The 8,860-nt window shown below is 43.0% G+C and overlaps 1 long non-coding RNA gene across 1 annotated transcript in view; it reads left to right on the forward strand.

Annotated features, from left to right (window-relative positions):
• LOC116656797 overlaps positions 1-8,756 on the forward strand; it is a 44,984-nt gene extending 36,228 nt beyond the window's left edge. The window contains exons 3-4 of the long non-coding RNA XR_004311770.1: positions 6,770-6,852; positions 8,401-8,756. This is a non-coding gene — a long non-coding RNA (uncharacterized LOC116656797). The remainder of the gene's footprint in view (positions 1-6,769; positions 6,853-8,400) is intronic.
• Positions 8,757-8,860: the final 104 nt, after the last annotated feature.

Here is an 8,860-nt window from a genome sequence, read left to right on the forward strand (position 1 = left end):
TGCAGCTTGCATAATTTTGGCATCTTCCAGTGCAAGTCTGATTTCTGATTTATGTTTAGTTCCAGCAAGTAACCCACAATGAGTTTGCTTTTCTTGGTTCTCATTAGCAAAATCACTGATTGGAATCCAGAACCAGTTCTGTGGTCTTCCTGATTGAAATCCAAGCCATCATTTCCAGGGCTTGAAAGGGAAGAATAAGACCCTTTAGTTTCTCAGTGCCGTAAAATGCAGCCCCTTAATTTTACATCATAGGGAATGGTTTCTTTGCTTGACTTGCCTTCAAAAGAGTTTTCACTGGGGAGAGATTTCTATGATTTAATTTGCTTTGTCTTTAGATTATGTTTACCTCCCATTTGGCATCTATTATCACTGCGGTTGCAAAATTCAAACATTACTGCTGGGAACCCTGACTGGCCTTGACCTTTCCTGCCTGTCCTCGCTTTCTTATGGCCCCCAGAGCTCGAGGCTACCACCATGTAAATCATCAAGTTTATACCTGAGACCCTCCTCCCTCTGCTTAAACTTGGCGCAGTTTCTCTTCACATCTTAGCCTAGTTTTCCTTCCTCTTTTGAGATCCAGTGCAGAGAACACCAAAGATGGACTTGGGGCACTTGGGTCTGGGGCACTGTCCTACTGCTTGTCAGTTTGTGTGACAACAGAAAAAACAAGAAAGAGCCTGTTGTGATACAGCGGGTACTTTTACACTCGTTATTCTTATCATGGCCTCCTGGGCCTCAATGTCTTCATCTGTGAAGTGGGTATAAACATAAACCCATCTTTCATACGTCACAACACTTGAAAAGACTGACTGCTAAGAGATACGAGAGTCTGTGGGAAACTTCCAGATCTGATTAAAAATATATACAATATTAAGCTTACAGCTTATGTTTCTGAAGCTCCTGAATTGCTACTCTCCTGGTTTTCTTTCCATCAAAAATACCTACCAGCTCCGATTCCAATGCTCTTTTTACCTGAATGATATTAAATTATACAAAAGCTACCATTTATCAAGCTCTTACCAAGGTAGATAATAATTGTATTAAGAATCCCCATTTAGTTTGGAGTCTTGAAAGCAGGTACAAATACACCCATTTTACAGGGGAGGAGAAAGAGGCTCGGAGAGGTTAAAATAGCCAACCCTCCTTTGCACAGTGAATACATAGGTGAGATAGGATTATCAACCAGGTTAGCTGTGAATCTGGACCTCTGGCCTTAACCATGATAATTTACTGATCCACTTAGCTCTTCACTTTTCAAAGCAACCTCTTCTTCTTCCTCCTCTGCTTCCCACTCTCTCTTTCCTAAAAGCATCTTTACTTCCAGGCCTTGAAAATGCGTATTTTGGAAACCACGAGCAAATGAAAGAAATCTGGTTGGATGTTCTCCACTGGGGGCCAGTCATGAATGTGGGGTGGGGAGGAGAGGGATGGAGGGAAGGGAGGGGGTTAACTGGCTGAAGGAAAATACATGTGACTGTTTGCTGCACCGCATCATCTTTACCCAGACAAGAGATGCTGGGGCCGTGGAACAGTTCTCCAGAAGAGGAGAGGCTCGTTGTTGGCGTTTCAGCTGCCTGGTCCCTAACTCTTCCCTTTTGACAATAATGCTTTCCACCCAAAATCTTGTATGACTTGGGGGTTGGCCAGAGGAGGGAGGGACTGGGGGGCCCAGCCGGAAAGGCGGATGGGGAGAGAAGGAAGATTAAGAAAAGAAAAGCAGCTGGAACGCATCTCCTGGGAACTGGCCAAGAAGGAGGCCTGGGCCCTGGGAAATCTGCTTGTCTCCTTTTAGATCACCCCTCCCAGCTGCCTTCTCAGTCTGTGTGACACAAGGACTTGGCCCACTTGTGGCCGCTTCCAACAGAAGGCGTTGCAGATGTCCTGGAGGACATGGAGACCCCACTGGGGGAGGAGAAGTACTCCAAGCTGCAAGGAGCCCTTTGCCAAAACAGAGAGATGTCCTTCCAAGGGTCAACATTGCAAAACAGAAAATTAAAAAAAAAAAAAAAATCCCTGGTAGAACGAGACTCCAGCCAGCAGGGCAATGAGGTCGACAAATACATGACTATTTAGTGACTGACAGACAACAGAGGGACTGATCTTGCTAGAAGAATTTTTAAACTTAAGTATTTCTGCAAGACTGAGCTCCTGCAGAGCTCAGCATGGGGTAGGAGCCCATGTGGAAGGAAAGGAACCAGGAAATGAGTTTGATAGAATGAATGTGGGGAGAGTGAGAGAATCCCCTGTGGAGGATCTTAAAGTCATTCCAGGCTTGTTTTAAATTTAGAGAAAATTAGGTCATTCCAGAACCATCTTTGGTCTGTGCATGAGGTCAGGAGAAACTATGTTAGAAGATAGATTATATCATGTCACTTCCCTGCTTAAAATCATTGGGAGCTTCCATTAGAATATGAGTAAGTCTCAAACTTCCTGCTGCCGGCTGCAGACTTCACGACAGGTCCCTGCCGATGTTTCCCACTTCATTTCCCACCCAGTAGGCTCCAGCTGTGCCGGCCTTCTTAGGTTCTGAGAGCTCCAAACTCTGGGCCTTGGCATCTGCTACTCCCTTTGCCTAGAAAAATGTTGTTCCTGGCCTCAGCTTATGATAGTACTTCTCAAACTACAGGTCATGACCCATTAGTGCATGGTGAAATTGACTTAGTGGGTCATAACCAACTTAAAAAAAAAGTTAAGTATAATAGAAAATGTATTAGATGTATTAAATTTAATAGAAAATATACTATATAAGGGGAGAGGGTATAGCTCAGTGGTAGAGTACATGCTTAGCATGCATGTGGTCCTGGGTTCAATCCCCAGTACCTACATTAAAAAATAAATAAAAATAAACCTAATTACCTCCTCCCCCAAAACAAAAAAAAGAAAAACAAAAGAAAATATACCGCAAAGACAGATATTGTTTTATGAAATATGTATTGTGTATGTGTATTCTGGATTATGATATAATATAAAACTCTTACTAATGAGTCTCAGTCCATAAACTTTGACAGTCACTGGCTTAGGAGTTGGTGATGTATAATTCACGCTTTTTTTTCTTTCCTAACAGTATAACCTAGCAAGACCCTATAGGACCTTCCTGGGACAGACTTCTCCCCATATAGGACCTTCCTGGGACAGACTTCTCCCCATATCCTCTTCAGTAGCTCCTCTCTTAAGTACCAAGATAACAGTATCTCATGCATAGTTCCTGAGTTTTTTCAGATGTTAAAAACCACCACCAAATGGAAGAAATTAACCACTTGATGATCACCAGCACGCAGCCCCCAGACCTTCTGGTGCCCAAGGACTGAACACCATCAACCAATCAGAATCTTGCACAGCTGATCACATACCCTGGGCCGCTCCCCCCACCCCCCACCCCATCAGCTGGCCTTTAAAGATGCTCAGCTGAAACCCTTCAGGGAGTTCAGGGATTTTTTTTTTTGGGCACGAGCCACGTGTTCTCCTTGCTCGGCCCAGTAATAAACCTTTCTTTCTCTGCTCCACACTCTGAGGTTTTGGTTTGTTTGGCCTCACGGTGCCTCGGGCACATGACCTTGCGTTCGGTAACAGCAGGTAACAACTTTGATTTACAAGAAGCTTTCTGATCTCTTTGTAGAGGCACTATTATAAATGTTCGATAGAAATGAATTGAGCCTGGCCTCAAAGATCATTAACCAGCTTTAAAAAGTTTTCACATCTGCTTGAAAGCTGGTTAGTGTCTTCCTGCTTCCAGGCTCCAAGCCTTTGTGGTGTTAATAGGCGAAAGATAGCATGTGGGAGCCATGATTAAAAGTTCTATAGCAGACATTGCTGTTTAGCCAACCCAACAGCCTTTCCCAGACTCCTATTTGCTTGCCATATTTTACTGCAGAGCCTGGAAAAGCTAAATATCCCACTCTTCAGATGCCCTTGCAGCTAAGGATGGCCATGTGACACCGATCTGGTCGGTGAGACGTAAATGAAAGTCTGCTTGAATATTGTTGGACATTTTTTTTTTTTTTGCTTTTCTAATAAAAGAAGCTCTGGTTGGCATTGCCTACACCTCTCCTTCCTACTCTGAATGAGGACTTGACGCCTAGAGCTGTTTTGAATCAGCAGCAGCCATATTTTGATGATGAGGGAAAGTCCTAGAAAATCAGAGATGCTGGCTCTGATAACTGGGAATTCTGTAAGCTCTACTCATGTCACATTTGCTGATGTCCCAGTGGCTAATGCCAAGCTCAGAGTCAATATGGCAGAGAACCACACAAGGGTGTGGATACCAAGAAACGTGATTCACTCGAGTCCTTAGTATAACAATCTACCATTCCCTTCCTCAGGACACTGTATTTCCATCTATTGGAAAATTGTTATAGTATACTTATTTTATTAGAACAAGTCACTTGGCTGTCATCTGCTTAAAAATTATTGTAATAAATATGCAAATTTGTGATGTCTAAAATGTGAATGGTACCCTTTTAGATTTAGCATCATGGTGCAGTGCACAACCCACACAACCATATCTAGTGGCCCTAATAAGTCTTCTCAGCTCACTTTGTGTGTGAGGATCAGGCTCAAGCTTTATGTGTCTTTGGTGCTTCACACCTAATACCATGCCTGATATTTTATAAATACATGATTCTTCTGTCACTTTCTCCAAATTCCATTTGCCTACCACAGAGCTGCCAGGGTTAACTTTTTAAACAAAATAAAAATAGCAACTAATATATTTTGAGCCCTTCTAATTTAATGTTCCAGGCACTGGGCTAAGTATCTCATTTAATACTCATGACAACTTTAGGAAGCAAGCATCTTTATTATTCCCATTTTATAGGTGAGAAAATTGACATTTAGACATATTTTGTAACCTGCCACAAATCACACAGCTAGTTCAAGGCAGAGTAAAACAAGTTTGCCTCCAAAGCAATATTTCTCACAGCGAGATCTCTGTACCATCTGCAGCAAAATCACTGAAGGTACTTGTTAAAAATCCAAAGTCCTGGGCCCCACCCCAGACTTATGAAGGCTTCAGCCTCTGTGCATGGTTTACCAGGTTCTTCATAATTTCATCATTGCCTTCCTTTCTTCCTTCATCTTGGCTTGGCCGTCTCCACTGCCTCCCAGTACCTGCACGCAAATGTACACACAGCAGATACACGCAGAACTCAACATACTGGGATATGCTGGTTCCTCACCTTCGAACCTGCACTCACATAGTTCCTTCCTGGGATAACTTCACTTCCATTTCTTCCCACTTAGGCCGCAGTCTGCTGAAATTCCTTTTATCCTGCAAGGCTCAGTTTAAAAGCTAACTTCTCTGAGCAGCCCTTCCTATTGCCTCTCCCACCAAATGGCTGATGCTTCTGAGCTTTTCTCAGTATTCACCGTAAGCTCTACACCACACTTACCAAGCAGCCTGCTGGTTTTTTCCCTCACGTCTTTATTCTTATCATATTTCTCACGTCTCACTTGCTCTGACCTCAGTGGGGCATTCAGTGAGTTTCAATTTTTTTCCTTTTCGATGCAACTGACACATAACACATTAGTTTGAAGTGTATAACATAATGATTCAATATTTGTATTCATTGTGAAATGATCATCTCGATAAGTCTAGTTAACATCCATCACTGCACAGATCCAAAACTTTTCTTGTGATGAGGACTTTTAAGATATACTCTGTTAGCAACTTTCAAATATGCAATACAGTATTATTAACTATAGTCACCATGTTGTACATTGCATACCCATGACTTGTTTTATAACAGAAGTTTATACCTTAATAATTTTTAATGTTTTTTAATAAAGTCAAATGCTTTAAAACAATACTTCTAATGTAAAAATCATAACTTCTTAATAAACTAGGTCTCATATCTCAAATGAAACTAAAAAAACAAACACAACCACAAAGCAAGACATCATTTAAAAAAAGCAGGAATAGGAAGAAATGCTAGTATTTAGAGTAAGTATAGATTCAAGGATATTTCCTTGTTTTTATTTCATTTTTATTACAGAAAATTCAAATATACACCAAAGTAGAGACCAGCACACTGTTTCCTGGAGTACCTATCACCCAGCAGTTACCACCATGCTGCTGTTCTTTCAAATGGTGCAAATTCTAAAATGCTATTATTAATTCAAAAACAGAAAGCTAAAAGCAATTTAGTTAATTTTAAAACACCCTTGTGTGTAATACTGAAAAAACCAGCCATAGTTTAAAAAGAATGACATTAACAGTTAGTATCTAGTCATTGGTGATGAAAACCTACAGGAGGGAATGGGAATCAACAGTTTCCTACTCTAAGCAGCTTTTGGGGAGGAGTGAAAAGAAGATGGGGTCTCAGACTGCCCTGGCCTGGGGGCTGGGCTGACAGGTGGGGGTGTCAAATACTTTTTGCTTTCCTGCTCAGATTCATTAGTGGCTGGTTGAAAGCTAGATGAGAAAGTGATGATAACTGGGCCAGAAGTTTCTTTGAAGGGAAATGGATATCTAAGGTTTTGACTTCCGCCATGAATTCACAGTGAATCTTATTTTTAGATGTCAGATGATGTCTTTTGGAAACAGTCCAATTATAGTGTTTTGTGAGTGCGTGTTATACATTCATTTGTTTACTGTAAACATTTAAATTATCCTACAATTTGTGACTTTATCAATTTTTAAAAAAAGCATTCTGGGAGCCTCAGCAAATGGCAGTGGCCTGGGATGCTCCTGACCTCCGTAAGACTCTGGTGGAGGTTAGAAGGATTCAGAAAACCTTGTGCCCTTCAGTGTTGCCCCTGGTTTTCTTCACAGGTGGCTCCTGTCTGAAACTGATGGAAATAGTGCCAAAGTTAGAACGGTGTCCACGAATGGCAAAAAGACCAAGAAACCATCGGGTAAGGAGGCTGAAGATACACGGTTGGAGAAGCAGCAAGGAAAAAATAAGAGAGAGAGAGATGGGGTGGACATAATAAGTCTGGACCTGCGAGACAGGGGAGACCCTCCGTGGACTCGTGGGGGCCACAATAGGAAATCTGGACTTTTATTTAGTACAAATGTTTTTGCCTCTCTTACAGAGGAGAAATCTTTCATATCCTCTCAGGGTACAAAAAAGCCAGGGTCTTAATAATTAGTTTTTTTAAAACTTGAAAGCAAATCCCAGGGTGCCTTCCGTAGACGGACACTCAGGGAGAGCCTGAATTCCCTTGTCTTAGAAGAAAAGGAACGCTAGGAGGCTTCCAACCCCCGCACCCTGGGCAGGCAGCTCTGACAGAGCCCTCTCAGATCCCTGGGAGGGCTTCCTGGCTTGTCGCGCAGGCGGACAAGAAGAGGAATTCAGGGTTTCCTTGTAGGTGTGCCGACCCGAGAAGGGGAGCAGCCCTTAGCAAAGCAAGGAGTAAGAATTGCTGACAAGCTTCACCCCCCACCCCCCGCAAAGAACGCGGGAAGTCTCCGTAGAGTTGATGGTGTCCTGGAGAAAGGGTGGCCTTGGTGAAAACTGCAGGGTCAGCTCGATGCTTGGAATGACCGCTCCCGACTGCCCTGCCCTTTCTAGGCTCTCCTCCTGAAGGGGAAGGATGTACAAGGGGAGGGAAGGCTCCCTCACACAGGGAAGGCTGTTGGGCGGGGAAAGAGAGCTAGCGTCTGGGAGAACCGCCAATAGACATGGTCCCCGGGGCGGCCCGCTAATGAGCTCATCCATCCAGGCAGGTTAAATGACAGGTAAGTGTCGCCCGAAATGCAGTTCACACAGCTGAAAGTCACAGAGGGAAAGATACGCAATCGCGATCCTTTCCTTTGCATGCGATTCACGGCGGAGGGGTTGCAGGAGAGGGCGGAAGGATAGACTAAAAGAGAGAATGCATTTTTCCCCCTCTCCTTTTCTTTTCTAGTAGCAAGGGTGTAGAGCGTAAGCGTGGCATTTCTCAGAAATCTAAAAATAAAAGTGATTTTTTGTCACAGATTTAATTAATATTTCCCAAGTATTTTTGACTTGCAGCGCCAAATTAATTTGATTGTAAGCTGTTTAGGGCTCTTGCTAGTGAATGAACACATGCTCTTGGGCGTCTCCCCCCAGTCCCCAGTAGAAGAACACAATGCTAGGCTTTTGCAGTCCAAGTATATGCAACAAGCTGCTGCTGTTTTATGTCTATATATAAAGAGAAGCCACATGGAAATGTGAATGAGGCATGAGAGTCCAAGATTTTAATAAATACCAAACAGGAAAAACTAAAAGTACTTGCTTGGGATGAATGGTGTTCTTTGCCAACTGTCTGTTAAAGCATTTTGATTCCAATTCAGGAAGGAGGGCAGGAAGGGAGTGAGAGGCAGGAAGGAAACCTCTTCGGGTGCATGGGGTAATGCTAATACATTCATTCCTGCTTCCCACGCCCATGGCATCTTTCTCCTTTAGAACTCTATTTTTATCTGTGCTCTCTTTATAGCTTCTTTCAACAGTTTTCAGCTTACAGATGGGTGATGAGGCATGAAGAAGGTGAAGTATCCAAACTGGATCCCAATATGAACCTGGTTTCAAGTAGAGTTTCTTTAAGACCTGCCACAAGCTTAACCCCCAGCAAGCTACTTCATCTCCCATTCCTGGGCATTTGCAAGCACCGAGCCGGAGCCCACGGGAGCAGGAGAGGAGCAGAAGGGCCATTATTTGGTTGTGGCCTCCTGGTTATCAAGGGCCTCACATACGGCCTTTTGGCATTATCTCCAGATAAGCCTATGCATGCAGTCATTATATTAGTGCATGCATGTCAAGAGCTTTGGTTTATTAAAAGATCTTTAAAACACACCACAATTAAAGTTTTTGTAACTGTTCTGGCATGTCTCCATTTCAAAACATATGTTCAGAGCGTCAAATGAAGTAGCCCAGGCCTCTATCACCTTCTAAGACTT

This window comes from Camelus ferus, chromosome 2 (assembly GCF_009834535.1).
Source record: "Camelus ferus isolate YT-003-E chromosome 2, BCGSAC_Cfer_1.0, whole genome shotgun sequence".
Lineage (NCBI taxonomy): Eukaryota > Metazoa > Chordata > Mammalia > Artiodactyla > Camelidae > Camelus > Camelus ferus.